Below are 17,435 nucleotides of genomic sequence, written 5' to 3' on the forward strand. Positions count from 1 at the left end.
CACTACCACCCAACAGACTGAAAAGAAAAATGCCTATCTTAACGTCCCTCTTCTCAGGAGAAATAAAATAGCCCCTGCAAATTCACAACTGTAAGGCATATCTATGTCATTTGAAGCCCAAATTCACACTACTTGGGTGGTCTGAAAAATTTCAGTCCAGCAGTTAATTTAGAGTGGTCCCAGTCTGGTAACACTGTGAGAATCTGGCAAATCAAATGCAAATACTCCTGGAAAAACCCACCTTCACCCCAAGTCTCAAGAATTCCCACAGAGAAAGCCCCAAATAGCTTCTAGCTGAAAATCACCAAACAACAGATGGTGGAAACAAGTCTGTGTTGTCTTTAGATACTGGAATTATCAGACAAATAGTATAAAATGACATGTTTAAAATGCTGAAAGAGTAGAAGAGAAAGTTCAAAATTTGATCAGTGAGCAAGATACCCTGAAAAAGCATCAAGTATATTTGAACAAGAATTAGAATGTCCTTCTAGAAATTTAAGATATCTTAACTAAATCTACAAATTCAATGGTTGTGTTAAATAGAAGATTAGACACAATTGATTATATCAGGCACAATAAAATTATAACTGGATGATAGAATTGAAGAAATTCTCTAAAGTGCAGCATAGAGAAATAAAAAGATGGAAAATATGAAACAGTAGTTAAAAGATATGCGGGATAGGTTGAGATGGTCCAAAATACAGATAATCAGAGGTTTCAGAAGGAGAGCAGAGAGATTATGAGACAGAAGTAATATTGGAATAGTTAGTGGATGAGATTCATCCAGAAATCCATCAATTCATGCATTTAAGAATCTTGGTAAATCCTCAAAAGAATTAATCAAAAGAAACCCACAAATAGACATATCATAGTGAAAATGCAGATTGCCAAAGATGAAGTCTTAAATAGGAGATTATTTTCAAAGTAGTGACAATTAGACCAAAACAGGTGATTTCTTAACAGCTGGAAGATAGTAGAATTGTATTTTTAATGTGCTGAGGGAAAATGATTGTCAGACAAGAATTCTAAAACAAGTGAAAAGATATTTTAAGAATAAGTAAAAAATAATGATACGATGAGATGAACAAAACTATATTTGCCACTGGCAAGCAGAAAGAAAGTGATTCCAGATGGAAGAAATTAAAGACAAGAAGGATTGCAGAGCAAAGAAAGTGGTACCTGTATCAGTAAAAACAAATATTGTATAAATAATATTAACAATGTCTTGTGAGCTTAAAAAAAGATAAAATTCAAATATATAAAAGCAGTCATATATAAGCTAAAAGGGGAGTGATTAGAATTAGTTCTAAGGTCCTTGTTTTATTTAAGAGAAAAGATATTGGCTAATGTCAAACAGGCAAAATGTGCACATTAAAGTTTCTAGTATAACCTCTAAGAATAGCAAAAACAAGTATAATTTGCAAACTAGTAAAGGAGAAAAATGGAATAAGAAAAAATAATCAAGAAAACAAGAAACAATACAAAAAGAAATCAAGAAAAGGCATGAAAAATACAAATTAATAAGTACATATACATTTACATACATACACACATACATATATATGTGTGTGTGTGTGTGTGTCTGTGTATGTATCAGTATTTTAATAAATATGCATGGACTAAATGCTTCAGTTAGATGAAAAATATTTCTGGGACTTCCCTGGTGGTCCAGTGGCTAAGACTCCACGTTACCATTGCAGAGGGGCCCCAGATATGATCCCTGATCAGGGAAAAAAAAACCCCATAGCGCAGCTAAGACACAGGGCAGCCAAATAAATAAATAAATATTTTTTAAAAAGAAGAAGAAAAAGATTGCCAAGTTAGACAATGTAAATGAATCCAACTATAAGCTATTATAGAGGTGTATCTAAAATATAATACAGAAAGATTAAAAGTAAAAGGATGAAAAAATCTGCCAAATACTAAGCAAAGAAAGATGATATATTTTAGTCAAATTAGACTTTGACCAAAAAAAAAAAAAAGCATTATGAGAGACAACAGGGTCACTTCATAATGATTAAAAAGTCTAATTCATCAGTAAGATGGAATAAATCTTACATTTATATGTATTTAATAACTTCAAAATAGATAAAGCAAAAAGAGAAATCAAGGAAAGCAAAATAAAAACAAATTCATAATGCAGTGGGAGATGTTAACACACCGCCCTCAGTAACTGATGGATCAAGCAAACCATCAGTAAGGATTAGGAAAGTGGGGTCCATAGAGGGGAAGTGACAGATGATCCTTCATCCTTCTACAAATATTGAGAGCCTGAATGTCCAAGATACCACAATTATATGCTTTGCCAGAGAGGAAAAATGCTTTTAGTATTTTTATGAGTGGGAATTCTAGTCCCATTTTATGAATTGGAAGCTTGAGAGGCTTGGAGAAGTTAAATAACTTGGGTATAGATGCTCTTGCTCAGAAATCTTTAATGTCAAATCCTACAGCCTAACACAGCCCTTGACCTTCCTGCTTGTGGACAATCTTAATCCCCCTACATCTCCTCCTTGACCTTTTCAAACTTCCTGGAGACCTCTGGTCCAGTCTTTTTGCCCCCTCTCATCATGCTTCCTTCTTTCCCAGTCTGAACCTCTGGGGGGTCATCTGAGTCCCTCTCTCCCCAGCACTCCTGATTCCCTTGCACTCCTATCCACTTGGGCTCAGCCCATCCTTGTATTATACCTGGAGTCCACCTGTTCTGCTCCTGTGATTGGCTAGGCTGCTGAGTCATGCTGGAGAAAGATGCCCAGCTCTACACATTCTTCCCCATAATTCTGGGATCTTGCTCCATCACCTTTGTTCACTCTAATATCTATAAGACCTCCTTCTCTTGGCTTTTTCTCCTTAACCCAACAACTTGCTCAAGTCTCTTCCATTCCTTTTTTTTTCTTCTTTAAAAAAACAAAAAACAAACCCAGAGTCTTTGATTTACTTATTTAAATTTTATTTATTTATTTATGACTGCTCTGGGTCTTTGTTGCTGCATGCAGGCTTTCTCTAGTTACCGCGAGTGGGGGCTACTCTAATTTCCATGCTGGGGCTTCTCGTAGTGGTGGCTTCTTGTTGTGGAGCACGGGCTCTAGAGCTGGGGCTTCAGTGGTTGCAACCAGGGATTGAATCTGTGTCCCCTGCATTGGCAGGTGGACCGCTAACCACTGGACCATTAGGGAAGTCCTGAGTCTCTTCCACTCCAAAAAGAATCTTCTCCTCTCCTTTCTGGCCACCATGTAACCACTTCTCTTCTTTCCACATCCAAGGAGTAATGAACAATGTCTCTATTTCCTCACCTCCCAACTTTCCTTCTTTATCCTTTGTAGGCTGGCTTCAGCCCCTATCACCCCACTGAAACATCTGTTTCTAAAACTACCAAGAATCTACTAATTACCAAATGCAAGAGATATTTTTCATTCTTAGAACCTGGGCTCTGCAGGCCTCAATAGCCTAGGATATAAATGGATCTACATGAATAAAAACAAAACAATGAGCACTAAATTTCATCCATTCTTTGCATCTACCCACTGAGGTGGGTGAGGACCCTCTCTGGTCTCTGCAAAGCCCACTCATGTATTTCTGGGTCCACAGGCCAATGCTCCTATGGACTCACAAACAGCCTCAGGGCATCCGATAGGGCATCTCCTGTGGCCTACGTTTTCCTGCCTTGATTGCCGCAAAGAGCTCTGTGGAGGAAGAAACGTTTCTTTTTGCCTTATGAGTCCCCAAAGCAGATTTATCTGCTCCTTGAAATCCTACTTTTTTTTTTTTTATCACACTATTTCCATTGGTAGGACTCAGACATGAGTTCAGTGGGCCAATTTAGGAGCTGAACCTGAATACAGACTCAGAAATGAGTTCAGGTTCTTCTTCCTCCCACTCCCCTGGCTCCCCAAACACTAAGGTGTTTCCTTTGGCTCAAGTTCACACAAGACTTCTCACAGTGAAGCGGGCCCTGCTTCCCAATGGCTACCCAATGGCTATTCCCCCTCCCTTTTCCCTAAGAGCCCCTGACGTTATTCAGGTACCTACTTTACTCAGAACTAGTTTAGAGAAAGTAGTTCCAGGCCTGGCCTCATGGGGCGAGTCAACATTAGTTTATTGCCATAAAAGTGGTCCTAGGCCCCCCCAGCTAGTGATGTAAGCATGGACTTCTAAATGTTGTCCCATTTCCACGAGGCTGAAAAACTGAGGCTCAAGCTCACTAAGTTCGAACAATGTCTTCAGACTAACAGCTAATTTCATTGGTTAGAATCCATTGCCCTCTCAATTCTAGCTTTTGTTTTTTTCTGGCCTGAGTACAGTAAATCCCCTACATACAAAAGAGGTCCATCACAAGAGTGCATTCATAAGTCCAATTTGTTCATAAGTCCAACAACATACCCAACTAATTGGCTATATAGTGTTGTACTGTAATAGATTTATAATAATTAAAAAAATAATAATACATAAAAACAAACAAAAAATAAAGAAGATATTTTTAATTTTACAGCATCAAATTGCAGTGGTACAGTACAACAGCTGGGATACAGGGGCACGTTTACATCTTTGAAAGTTTGCAATTTATAAGTTTGTATGTAGGGGACTTACTATGTATTCCTGACTTCATTGCCAGTCAGGATGTGTTTTCACACAAAATGGCACTCTTTCCTGGATTCTTCCCCTTCCCCTACTATCCTGCTTCCCCTTTTCCCTAACTGGTTTCTCCTGGGAACATTTCTTTACTAAATCATCTTTATTGAATCTTCTCTGAGAATCTGATGAAAGTCATGGGCCTTGTCCCCAGAAAAATGCAGATACACACATTCAAGATGGTATATATACCTTTCTGCTCCCCCAGAGTCATCTATGGACCCAAGATTAAGAACTCTGGACAAAATGATCTTTGGAGGGACTTCCCTGGTTGAGACTCAGCTTCCAGTGCAAGGGGCACAGTGGTGGGAGCTGGAGGTGTGATCCCTGCTGGGGAAACTAAGATCCTACATGCTGCAGGCACAACGACAGCAACAAAAGATCTTCGGGGCACCCCCATAGCTCACTTTCTCTGCATTTCGCACCCTGGTTACCAGGGAGTGGGGGGGCAGGCTCACTTGGGGTTGAGCTGTCTCCCTCAGGCTTTGCTGAGGCTGGCCATGCTTCCCTGGAGGCCACAGCCCCGGCTCTAGGCGCCCGTGCCTACACGTAACGTGCCTTCAGCTGGAAGACAAACCTGGACAGCACAGCGCTCCCTGCGGTGGTGGTCATGGCCTCCGCTCTTCCTAGACTCCCTTCTGGTGGGGCCCAGGCTGCCCACTGAGCTGTCGTCTCCTCCTTCCGGACTTCTGTGCTAGGCCCCCACACCACACTCCCCCCTTCCCTCCCTCTGGCCAGAAGTCTGGGACCCCGCCTCTGAGGAAACCCTACAACAGGGTCTCTGGCCTCTCCGTCCCACGACTGAAGTCGCTCACGGGGACTCTAGACCCCAGGCTCCGGCCTGTTCGCGGCCCCCTTGAAAACCTGGGGTCCGGGGAGGCTGAGGGCTCTGGCCTCCACTGGGGAAACTGGACTTGGGGTGAAGCTCCCAGGCAGGGGCTGTAGGGCCCTTGGAGACAACCTGCTCTCCTGCCTTTGTCCATGTCTGGGCTCTGGGGGTGCAGGCAGCCTTGGGAGAGGCTGTTCTCCACTTGGCCACCCCCACCCCCAGGCGCCTGGCTCTCTTGCTGTTTTCTTCCTCTGGGCTCTGGAACCTTCTGCGGATCCTGTCTCCTCAGGATGAGGAAAGCAGATGTCGCTCTCCCCACCAGGCCCCCAAACATCCTCCCCCCAACCCCAGGGCTTCTGGCTCTCTCCTCCTTCATTCTCCAGTGACCACGGCCCTTCTCTGCCGTGACAGGTGACAGAGCAGAGTGCCCTCCAGCCCCGGCCCGCTATCCGGGCTCAGGGCCTGTGTCTGGGAGGGGAGGCTGGGTCTCGCTCAGGAGGACCCGGCTGCCCAGCAGAGGGGCCACCAGGGCAGGTTTGTCCGTCCTGGCCTGTGGCTGGGCCGGGCTGGAGGCTCGGAGGCATCCGTCTGCAGGCAGGGCCAGCTGGGAAGGTCCTGCCTGCCCCTGCAGGACCTTCCCCTGCCTTTTCCAAGTGCTTCCCCTCCACCCTGACGGTGGGTCTCCACCGTCCCTGGAGTCATATTTCCCAGGAACATGGGGGAGTGGCGCTCTTGCTCTTCAGAGCCACGGCTGAAGAGCTTTCCTGTCAGAGCAGCGGTTCTCAGATGCGATGAGAATCACCTGAGAGCTTTACAAACCACTGCTGTCCGAGCCACACCTGCACCAGTTACCGGTTTTAAAGCTCCCGGATGAGCCAAATGTGCGGCATTCGAGCCTCACAAGGACCCTGAAAGGCAGGGACTGTGACGGTGGGGACACTGGCCTCAGAGAAATGAAACCACTTGCCTGGGGTCAGAGGGCAAGTGAAAGGGATGAGGGTCCCCTCCAGACCTGCACCCTGCTGGAAGCACCCAGGCTTCCAGAGGGGCTTCCAATGGGACCACAAGGCCTCAGGCTGGCTCAGGTAACTGGCCCTGTCTTCCCAGAAGTGGGGAGACATTTCTGCCCCCTCTTTCTCTGCATGCTGGGCTGGGCCTCCTCCAAGCTCCAGACTGCGGTGGGTCACTTCCACTCACCCAGCCAGGTCCTCTCACTGGAGAGGCGCGCCCTTTGGTGAGGGGGGAGGATGCATTTTTGAGGTGAAATATTGTACAACAGCCAGGAACGGAAAATATTAAAAGCCCATGGGCGCCAGCAAGGTTCAGGCCAGGGCCAAAAAGTTCAGAAAAAAAGGAATAAGGCTCCCTGCAGTGGAAACCCTGGGGTGGGGCGGGATCAGTCACGTCACCCACATCCTGTATTCCAGGTTGCGTCCATCTTCAGGGTTAGAGCAAGCCTTGCCTGGGCCACAGGAAGGTCCTGGGGTGGAGATCCCAAGGGGAAAGCCCCACAGGTGTGCTGGATTTGGTCTGCCCTGCGGAGATGGGCGCAGAGAAGTGGGGCCCCTGAGGGTGAAGTATCTTACTGGGATACACAGGTTCTGAAGGTTCCAGGTGCTGGGATGCCGGACATGGTCCCTGTCCTCTAGGGTTTCCACCATAGAGATGGGGCAGGCAAGGGAACAGACAACGTCAATAGAATGCGATAAACGCTGTGTGGGAGGGGAGCACAGGGCTCCTGAAGACAGGAGAAGGGCAGTTATCTCAGTCCTGGGCTATGAGCAAGGGTTCCCAGAGGAGGAGGTGGTGCCTGGCTGAGTTTTGCTACAACTAGATATTTGAAGAATGTTCACACAGCTGAAGTGTGGGTACATGCCCTAGAAGCCTATCTCTTTGTGTTGGGAAAACAGACAGACATAAGCAAATGGACCCATTCTCCCTGGGGGGGGGGGGGGGGCTGTCATCTCTCCCTTCCCCTCTGCCCATTGCATACACATTAAAGTGCAGACACACTCGTAGCCACAAACAGTTACACATAAACACATACACATGTACAAGGTAGTGGAGAATGCACCCGCCTTCTTCTCGGCGAGATAGCTGTTTCCGTAAGAGAAAGTGTTTTTAAAAATATTTATTTTTATATACTTATCTGACTGGACTGAGTCTTAGTTGTGGGACGTGGGATCTTTAGTTGAGGGATGTGGGATCTTTAGTTGAGGCACGCGGGATCTAGTTCCCCCACCAGGGATTGAATTCGGAGTCCCTGAACTGGGAGAGTGGAGTCCTAGCCACTGGGACCGCCTGGGACGTCCCAAGAGATAGGTTTTAATAAGAACTGGAGGTAGAAGATGAGGCCCCCACGGTTGAAGGCCTGTGGGGACAGGCTGCTGTTCTGCTGAAAACAGGAAGGAGGATTCAGAGGGGGGTGTAAAGAACAGTGGTGAAAGAGGAAGAGGAGGGAGCTCTAGGGCCCATCTAATCCTCTGATTTAACTGTGGAGGAAACCGAGGTCCAGAGAGGGAAAGTAAAATGCCTGAGGTCACATTGTACCTGGGGGTCAACGCTGAGTGTGGGCACACAGGGGTCATGACACACCCAGGCTAGCTTGCAAGCCCCCGCACTTCAGTCGTGGTGCACACTCCCAGAGCAGGCACACAACCGAGGCTGCCGTTAATCACCCCTGAAGCTGCTCAGATCCCTCATTCAGCTGAGCAGCTGGGTCAGCCTGCCTGTCTGGATCCCTTTCGCACTCCAGCCCTCATGGATCACGGGGCCCATAGCGGGAAGTAGAATATTTGGGAACCTCCGGTCAGGCTACCTGCAGGTCTGTTCTGAGCATCCCCTGGAGGTTCCCTGAAGCAGTGCAGGGTGTTCACCCCTAGAATGGACTCGGCTGTTCAGGGGTCAGGGCTGGGCCTGCATCCTCAAGGGAAGATGTGCCTCAGGGCAGAGCCAGAGCCTCATCGGACCCAGAACTGGGACTGCAGACCCCTAGCGTCACATCTCAGTGAGATGCCAAGGAGTCTACTGGAGGCAGAGAGGAACCTAGAGGAACAGGAGACCTGGGCTCCATCGTGACTTGCCCCTCTCTCCATGAATGGCCTTGGGTAAATCCTTTTCCCTCTTGGGGATCTATGAATTTGTTTTACTTAAAAGATTTTATGATATGGACCACTTTTAAGGTCTTTAATTGAACTTGTTACAATATTGTTTCTGTTTTCTGTTTTAATTTTTTTTTTTTTTTTTTGACTACAAGGCATTTGGGATCTTAGCTCCCTGACCAGGGACTGAATCTGCACCCACTGCATTGGAAGGCAGAGTCTTAACCACTGGACTGCCAGGGAAATCCCAGATCTCTGAATTTATCACATTGAACCAGGGGCTGGAGACAGCGATAAGGCACAGGCCTTCCTCTTCAGAAGTTTACAGTCGGTTGAAAGAAGGCAGCATTTCCAGGTGGAGCAAAGAGCTCAGCTCAGAGTGGGGCTAAGTGGGAAATAGTGAGGCTGGGGCTGGAGAGGGGGGTAGGCTGGAATGCTCAGCCGGCGCATCTGCCTGTTTCAGGTATGATGATAAACTGTCATATTGTGCTTGTAACATTAATGGTGCCACCACACCCCAGATCCCCATCTGGCTGTAACTGTGGGCACACTGCTCCCTACTCAGGAAAGCCACCTGTTACATGGTGTTTGGGAATGGCCACTGATTGCCTCAGGCTGAGCATCTGACCTGAACCCAGCCTATCCACCCCCTGGCAGGTGACTGGTGAAGTGGGCTTCTTGGGAAAAGCTCCACCCAGCAGGGGTGGAGACAGTAACTAGCTGAGCCAATCAGAATGGCTCCTGGTAGAATATGAACTAAGGAAAAGCAGGAGATGGACCTGTGAGGAGCAAAGTACAGAGAGAAGCAGTTGCTCCGCTGGAGAAACACTCAGGCAGCATGTGAGAGACTGGCCGGCCTCAGCTCAGTTTCTGACTTCAGCTGTCTTTACAAGCTTGCTTTTCATTCAGACGGGCCTGAGTGAGTCATCATTCTTGTTAAACTGTGTAACTAGCTAAGGAGCCCCCTCATCTCGCTGGCATGCCAAAGAGCAGCCAACTCTGTCCTCCATCCTGTAGAGTGGCCGCTGTGAGGAAACAAAGATCAGAGGATGGGAAATTAAGAGACTGGGCCTGGGTTCGAGGCTGACTCAAGTTCCCAAGCATCCCCAAGAGCCAAGCCTTGGCAGAAGTCTGGAATACCTTGCATAGTGTGCTTTCTCCTTCACTGGTTATGATCTGGCTCCAGTGAAGATGACAGATGAAAGCAGCCAGAAAGGTAAAGGCAGCTGCTACCTATTCAGGGTATTCTCCTGCTGTTTGATGGAAGCTGATTAGTTAGGTGCAAAGGATTCAAAGGGCTTCCCTGGTGGCTCAGTGGTAAAGAACCCGTATGCAATGCAGGAGATGTGAAGACGTGAGTTCGATCCCTGGGTTGGGAAGATCCCCTGGAGAAGGAAATGGCAACCCACTCCAGTATTCTTGCCTGGGAAATCCCATGGACAGAGGAGCCTGGTGGGCTATAGTCCACGGGGTGGCAAAAGAGTTGGACACGACTGAGCGACTAAACAACAAGAGGATTCAAACCCTCTCTGTTCAAAGGGCCTCCAGGGAGATCTGAGAGTCAGTGGAGAGGACGGGCAATTCTGGACACAGCACTGTGCTTGGAAGTCTTAGCCATCTCCTGGGGTGTTTCTCAGTAGACACATGTCTGAGTCCTGGGGAGAACAGAAGGGCTGTAAGTAAAAGCTAAAAGAACTGTTCCACCAAAAAGTTTGCTTATCTGGGCATAGACAGACATGTTTTGGAATCAGGCAAAAGAGGCATTTGTTCCTGCTGTGCTACTGACCTCTGTGCATGGAGAAAGCTCTATGGTGCTGGCATCAATGACTTGAAGAGCTGCAGTGTGGGGGAAGGGATTGGTACATGGAGAAAAAAGTCTTTTGAACAAACAGGGAAAAAACAATTGGACATCCACATGTGAAAAATGAAGCTTGACTCAGACTTTGCACCATGTGCATAAGCTGGTTAAAAGTGAAAATAGACCTAAAGGCAAAACCTAAAAATAAAAAAAAAAAAAAACTAGAGAAAACACAAAAGAAAATTTTTGTGACCATGGTTTTGGCAAACATTTTTAGATCTAATACCAAAAGCACAAACCCATAAAATTAAAAATTGATAAATCAGACTTCAAAATTACGCTCTTCAAAAGGCATAGGAAGAAAATGAAAAGACAGAACTTCCGTGGCGATCCAGTGGTTAAGACGCTGCACTTCCACTGAAGGAGTCACAGGTTTGATCCCAGGTCAGGGAAGTTCTGCATGCTGTGCTTTGCAGCCAAAAAAAGACAAGCTACAGAGCTACTTTGGGAAAATACTTTTGAAAAACATCTGATAAAGGACCTGTATCTATGATATACAAAGTACACTCAGAATTCAATAATGAGGAAACAAATAATTACAAAATAGGCAAAGTATGTGAACAGACACTTCACCAAAGAAGACATAGAAATGGCAAATAAGAGTATGGAAAGCTGCTCACCATCACTGGTTACCAGGGAAATGCAAATTAAAACTAGACACGTCACACAACCATTGGAAAGGCTTAAAAGCAGCCAAAGGTGTAATTTTAACAGTATTAAGTGTTAATGAGAATGCTGAGCAGTTGGAACTCTCATGTTGCTTGTGGGAAAGTAAATGGAATAATCACTCTGGGAAACAGTTTGGCAGTTTCTTATAAAGTTAAGCATACACTTCACTTATAACCCAACAATCACACTCCTAGATATTTACTCAAAAGAAGTGCAAAACATGTTCATACAAAAATTGGTACACAAATATTCATAGTTAAAATATAGTTGCTAAAAACTGGGAGACAACCCACGTCCTTCACCTCGTGAATGAACAAAGAAACTGTGGCATATCCATTCGATAGAAAACTACTCAACAGTGAAAAGGAATGAGTTACTGACACACGCAACAGCATGGATAATTATACTAAGTGAAAGAAGATAGACTCAAAAGGCTCATACCAAAGGATTCCATTTATAGGACATTCCTGTAAAAGTAAAATGACAGGAAAAGAGGACAGCTCAGTGGTGGTCGGCAGCTGGGGATGGGGAAGGGGGCTGACTCCAGAGGGAGTTTCTGAGGTGAGGGAAATATTTTGTATCTTGATGGTGATAGTGGTTACAAGACTGTCTGCATTTGTAAACAATCACAGAATTTTCTACTCAAAAAAGGTGTTTTACGGAATGAAAATTATGCTTCGATTTTAAAAATGGGAAGTGAGGGGACCTTCCTGGTGGCCCAGTGGCTAAACTCCGAGCTCCCAATGCAGGGTGCCTGGGGTTCGATCCCTGGTCAGGGAACTAGATCTCCTAGGCTGCAACTAAAGATCCTGTGTGCCACAACTAAGACCTTTTGCAGCCAAATAAGTTTTTTTTTTTTTTTTTTTTTAAGAAAGAAAAAGTGAAAATGGGAAGAGGGATTCAATTTTCTTCTTCCCTCTCTTTGCCTTTCCTGTTACTGGCCAACATTCTGTCCTCAAAGCTATTGTTCTCCTGGGGGTGGGAGTAATTTCTCAATTCGGCCACCCTGAATGCTGCTTTGTTTCTGGGAACAGAGTCAACCCACCAAGGATGACCCATGCAGGCCCATGTCTGTCTGTCTCCTGCTGTCCCCCACTGTCTGGCTAAGCCTGCTCACCCAGGCCTTTCTAACTTCCATTCCCCTCGCTGCCTGTTCACCGGGGCCGTCTGGAGTCCCAAATCTTTACTGCCCAGGAGTTGTGTGGGCGAAATATTCTGCTTGGAAAGAGGGAGGCTCCTCACACTCAACTTTCCACAGCTATCGCCCATTAAACAGCCGTGGGTCCTGAGCATGTATGGTCTGAGAGCCAGCCGACATCTGTCTCATCTCAGCCCTGATACAGCCCTGATACAGGCTGTGCCCATCACTGTTGCAGGCTCCTCTGGTCACGGGAAACAGGCAGCTGTCAGATGCTTCAGGGTGAGCTTGATGAACAGCTGGGGCAAACGCATCACACTGAGTGTGACTGATCCAGGAGGGGAGTGTGAACACTCTTGCCGTGACTCCCTAGTAAGTGTGAACCCCCTAGTCCTACACAAAACTGTGAGTGGGGGTGTCCCCCTCACACGGGGGGGTGGGGCGGAGACTGTGGGACACGCTGATGTCCACATGCAGAATGTGAACTCACTGATTTGTGCAGTGGACAGAACAATGTCTCAGTGTGGGAGACGCTGTGGGGACTCTGAGCCCGCCGTGACAGCTTGGGGAGCATCATGGTGACTCCCACAGCCAGTGGTGAAAACACTGGGGCTTCTGTGGGTGTGAGCACCTTGTGGAAAGTGTTGGGAGCACTAGAGATGCCGTATGTGAACTCAAGGTTGAGACCATGGTGAGTGCACCATAGGACAGTGAGCTGACCTTTTTAAAAAAATATTTACTTGTTTATTTGACTGCCCTCCCTCTTAGTTGTGGCGTGTTAGTTTTTCTTAGTTGTGGTCTTAATTGGGATCTAGTTCCCTAACCAGGGATCGAACCCAGGCCCACTATACTGGGACCATGGAGTCTTAGCCACTGGACCACCAGGGAAGCCCTAAGGTGACATGTTTTTTAAGTTTGAGGAGCATGAACACAGTGAGCATGTTACACAAGGTGGAGGGCTCTAATGGACATGTTTCGGGGTATCTGCTCCCCACCTACAACCTTTGAAGAGTAAGCACACCCTCATGAGACCGGGTTGACCAGCAGGCCACAGAGTGTGCAGCTACCATGTGACTTGCATAATTCTGAAGGTTTCTTTTTCTTTCATTTTCTAAGCTGGAGTTGTTATAGTTGTTCAGTTTTGCCCAGCTCTTTTGGGAAGTACTGATGTGGTTACAGGGTGAGAGGAAGTGATTCATGGGTAGGTTTGCTGAAGAACAAAGGAAGGGTAAATGCTGAGGTTGACAGCTATTAAAGTGGTTTTTGATATCAAGATTCAACTACTGGTATCAAGATTAGTTAGAATCCACTGGGATTTCCCTGGTGGTCTAGTGGTTAAGAATTTGCCTGCTAATTCAGGGGACATGGGTTCAATCCCTGGTCCGGGAAGATCCCGCACATCACAGAGCAACTAAGCCCATGCGCCAGAACTGCTGAAGCCTGTGTGTTTAGAGCCTGTGCTCTGCAACAAGAGAAGCCACTGCAGCAAGAAACCTATGCATTGCAACGACTAGTAACCCCTGCTAGCCATAACTAGAGAAAGCCCACACACAGCAACAAAGACCTAGCGAAATCAAAAATAAATACATTAATTTTTTAAAAAAGAATCTGGATTAAAAAAAGTTTAGTAGTTAGACATTTCAGGTTGACTCCTACTCAACCTGAAGTAGGAGTTGTACTTTTCGGTTTGTATTTGTGGTTCTATTTTTGGTGGGCATGTGTCATTTTTCACTTCTTAACATCCATTCTTCCTACTTCTGGTGACAGCACCACAATTTTTCTTTAGGAAAAATCAGTCCCTGTGATTCCAGTGAGATGATCTACCCCTACCTCCAGAAGTGGACTAATCAGAGCTTTCCACCCCCATGGTTACAGTGACTGGGTCAGGAAGGGGCCAGAGAGAGAGCCTTTCCCAGGACTTCTGCTGGAACACAGAAGTCATGCTTTTTCAATGGGAGATTTGAGACGTGCTAGAAAGGAGCCTGGATCTTCTGGAAGATACCACATGGGAACAGTGTCTGTTTCAGTTACTGTTGCATAACAAACTACCCCAAATCTTAGTGGCTTAAATGATGATCAATTTTCTCATATCCTCAGAATTCTATAGGTCAGGATCTCATTTAGGGCTTGACTGGGCAATTCAAAAAACACTGACTTGTTTTTTATGACTTGGATTGAGGCCACCCCGTGGCACTCATCTAGTAGATGAACTGGTCTGTCCTGGAGGGTCCAGGACAGCTACACTCCCATTTTTGGTGCCTTCATGGTGAGGGCTGGAAGACTGGGCTCAGCTGGGACCTCCTACCATAACACCGACACCAGGCCTCTCCAGTTTGGTGGTCTCTGGGAAGTTAGCTGGCTTTCCCCAGAGCAGACATCCCAAGTGGAAGTTGTATGACCTTTTCTGACCTAGCCTTAAAAGTTCACCTCGTTCTTGGTTACAAGTCTGTCATAGGCCAGCTGAGATTCAAGAGGAGGGAAATTAGATCCTAGTTCTTGACGGCAGAGGAAGGCAATCACCTTGTACATGAACATGTGCAATGGGAGCTGTTGGTGCAGCCAGCTTGGGAAAATACAGACTCTGCTACAGCCTCCTGGGGAAAAAACCATCTCAGAGAAGGCAGTTGAGACATGGACGGAGAACAATCCTGATGATGTTATTTGAGTCCCTGGATCCAATTTTCCCCAGGACTTCAGTTTTCACAACCATCAGATCCCTTTTCTGTATAATCCAATCTGAGTTGTGCTTTGACTCTTGCAACTGAAAGCTGTTTTACTCTTAGCGTGTATGTGTACGTGTGTGCTGAGTTGCCTCAGTCATGTCTGATGCTTTGCAACCCCATGGACTGTAGCCTACCAGGTTCCTCTGTCCATGGGATTCTCCAGGCAGGAATACTGGAGTGGGTTGCCATACCCTCCTACAGGGGATTTTCCTGACCCAGGGATCAAACTTTTGTCTCTATGTCTCCTGCATTGGCAGGCCGGTTCTTTAGCAGTGGCACCACCTGGGAAGCCCCTGAGTGTGTATATCAGTAACCTATTACAGCACAACATATCACCCCAAAACTTAGTGCCTTACAACAATGATTATCATTTCTTGTGATTCTGTGGGTGGCTAGGCCATTCTTTTGCTGGTCTTACCTGGCTCACTTATGCAACTGCTGAGGTAGAAAGTTCAAGATGTCCTTGTTCACATGTCTGGCTGTTGGCTGGGGGTCTCTGTTCTCCTTCATGTGGTCTGTCATCCTCTAGGAGGACTGATTGACTTCTTTATTTGGTGGTCTCAGGAGCGTGTTCCTAGGGAGTGAAGGTGGCAAGATCTCTTGAGTATCATTTCTGTCATTCCTTTGTTCAAAGCAAGTGACAAAGTCAGTCCAGGTCAAAAGGGTGAGTAAAGAGACTCTACCTCATAATGGGAGAGTTGCAAAGAATTTGTGGCCATATTTAATCCACCACAGTATGATAGATAGCTGGATCATATTAGACATGGACATTTTTGAAATTAGTGTGTGTATGGGAAGGAGGATGTGTGTGCCAGGCAGGCAGAGCCAGAGTATTCTAGCATGTTCTCACTGAGGAGCACACGGCTGGAGTGTATTTCACCTTTCTGAGTCTCAGTTTTCCCTCTGTAAAATGGGTGTCATCATTCCTGTCTCACAGATCAGCTGTGAGGCTGAAGATGGGATGATGATCACGAATGTGCCTTGTAAATTACAGCGTGCTGAACATTATCATCTGAGACCTGAGAAGCAATAGTCAAGGTGGGCCTGGGTGGTCAGAGAGGGAAGGAGCAGGGAGACTGAGATGGGGCATTGAAAGGTGGGGGACATTCACATGGGTGGGGAGGAAGATGGGAAGCTGAGGAATAGAACTGTAAAGGCACAGGGTGGGAGAAATGACAGACTGTATCTGGGACAGGGAGGAGACCAACAGGGTCAGAGAGTGAGCTCTCCCACTCCTGTAGACTCTGGGTATCTCGACTCCCATACATACTGGGTCAGCAGCCCCTGAGGGTCGTTCAGTGCTGCAGTGAAGTCCTCCAGTCTCCAGGGATCAGCAGTGGCGCATCCCTACCCAGGCCTGCAACGCCTCCTCAGGCCACAAGGGGGCGATGATGGGCGCATACGCGAGGTGGTCAGAGTCGGAGACAGATCCCTTCCTCTGGAGCCACCAGCATGATGTCAGACCCCTCCCAGTATTCCCAAGCTTCTCTCCCCTCGGCAGGGTGGAGACCCCTGGCCATAGGCTTGGGTCACAGATGGCCTGGCTAAACTGGATTCCAAGCCCCTCGATCCCCTGGACAAGGGTGGGGGTGATTGATGGGTTTCCCGTGTGTTCCAGGCGAGGGCTTGGAGCTGCAGCGGACTGGCCTGGCCTGAAGGAGCCCCAGGTGGCCACTCATGGTTGGCGCTGACCCAGCGAGGCCAGGCCCTGGACAGTCTGGATCTGTGGCCGCCTCCCAAGCCCTCACTATCCTGAGGTCCTGGCCAAGGAGAGGAGCAGCCTCTCCCTCAAAGGCATCCTGGGAGCAGGGGGTGGGGGTGGGCGCAGATTCCACCAGTCTAGCCCTGTGCGGTTAGCTGCTCAGTCCCTCTTGGGGACAGAAGAGGATTCTTCAACGGGAGAGGTGGGAGGAGATGAGCTAGAAGGACGCCAATGGCGGTGTTGTTAGCAGAGCCCGGGGATTCTAGCTCAGCCCTGTGCCAACCATGACAAGACCCTCTGGCCATTTACCCTACCACCCTACCCTGGGGGCAGGGTAAATGGGGCCTGAGATGTGAGTTCCTGACCAAGCAAGGGCACCTAGGCAGGGATCATGGCCTAAAGGGCTACGCTTTGCCAAGTCCTAGGCTTCCTGCCTCCTGCTACAGAAGGAGAAGAGAGGCTGGGGAGACCTTTTTCACGTACTCTGCGGTTCCATAGAGTAGCAGCCCCGGAAAGAAGTTGATTATCCTGACTTTGACCTCTTGTCCTCTGGTTTACCTCCACCACACCTTCCTCTCCTGTCTGCCTTGCTCTCCTTATCCAGTATTGGTGGTCAAGTGACTTCTCTGGCTTCTGGCCTAACCTCTGGTGAGAGTCTTTGGGGCTGTCATTTCTTCTGTCCCCTCCTTTCTGTTGTATTCAGTGTCAGCATCTTCTCAAACCTTGAAAGAGCTGGTGGGGGCCTCAGAGCTCTCAGTCTGAACTCCTGCTGCGTAGGAGGTCCAAGGT

General features: G+C 47.3%; 1 long non-coding RNA gene across 1 annotated transcript in view; it reads right to left on the reverse strand.

Moving 5' to 3' along the window:
• Window positions 1-17,435, reverse strand: part of LOC133066705 (uncharacterized) — a 46,145-nt gene that overhangs the window by 25,953 nt on the left and 2,757 nt on the right. Inside the window, exon 2 of the long non-coding RNA XR_009695192.1 lies at window positions 15,363-15,518. This is a non-coding gene — a long non-coding RNA (uncharacterized LOC133066705). The remainder of the gene's footprint in view (window positions 1-15,362; window positions 15,519-17,435) is intronic.

The sequence above is a fragment of the Dama dama genome, chromosome 12 (assembly GCF_033118175.1).
Source record: "Dama dama isolate Ldn47 chromosome 12, ASM3311817v1, whole genome shotgun sequence".
Taxonomy (NCBI): Eukaryota; Metazoa; Chordata; class Mammalia; order Artiodactyla; family Cervidae; genus Dama; species Dama dama.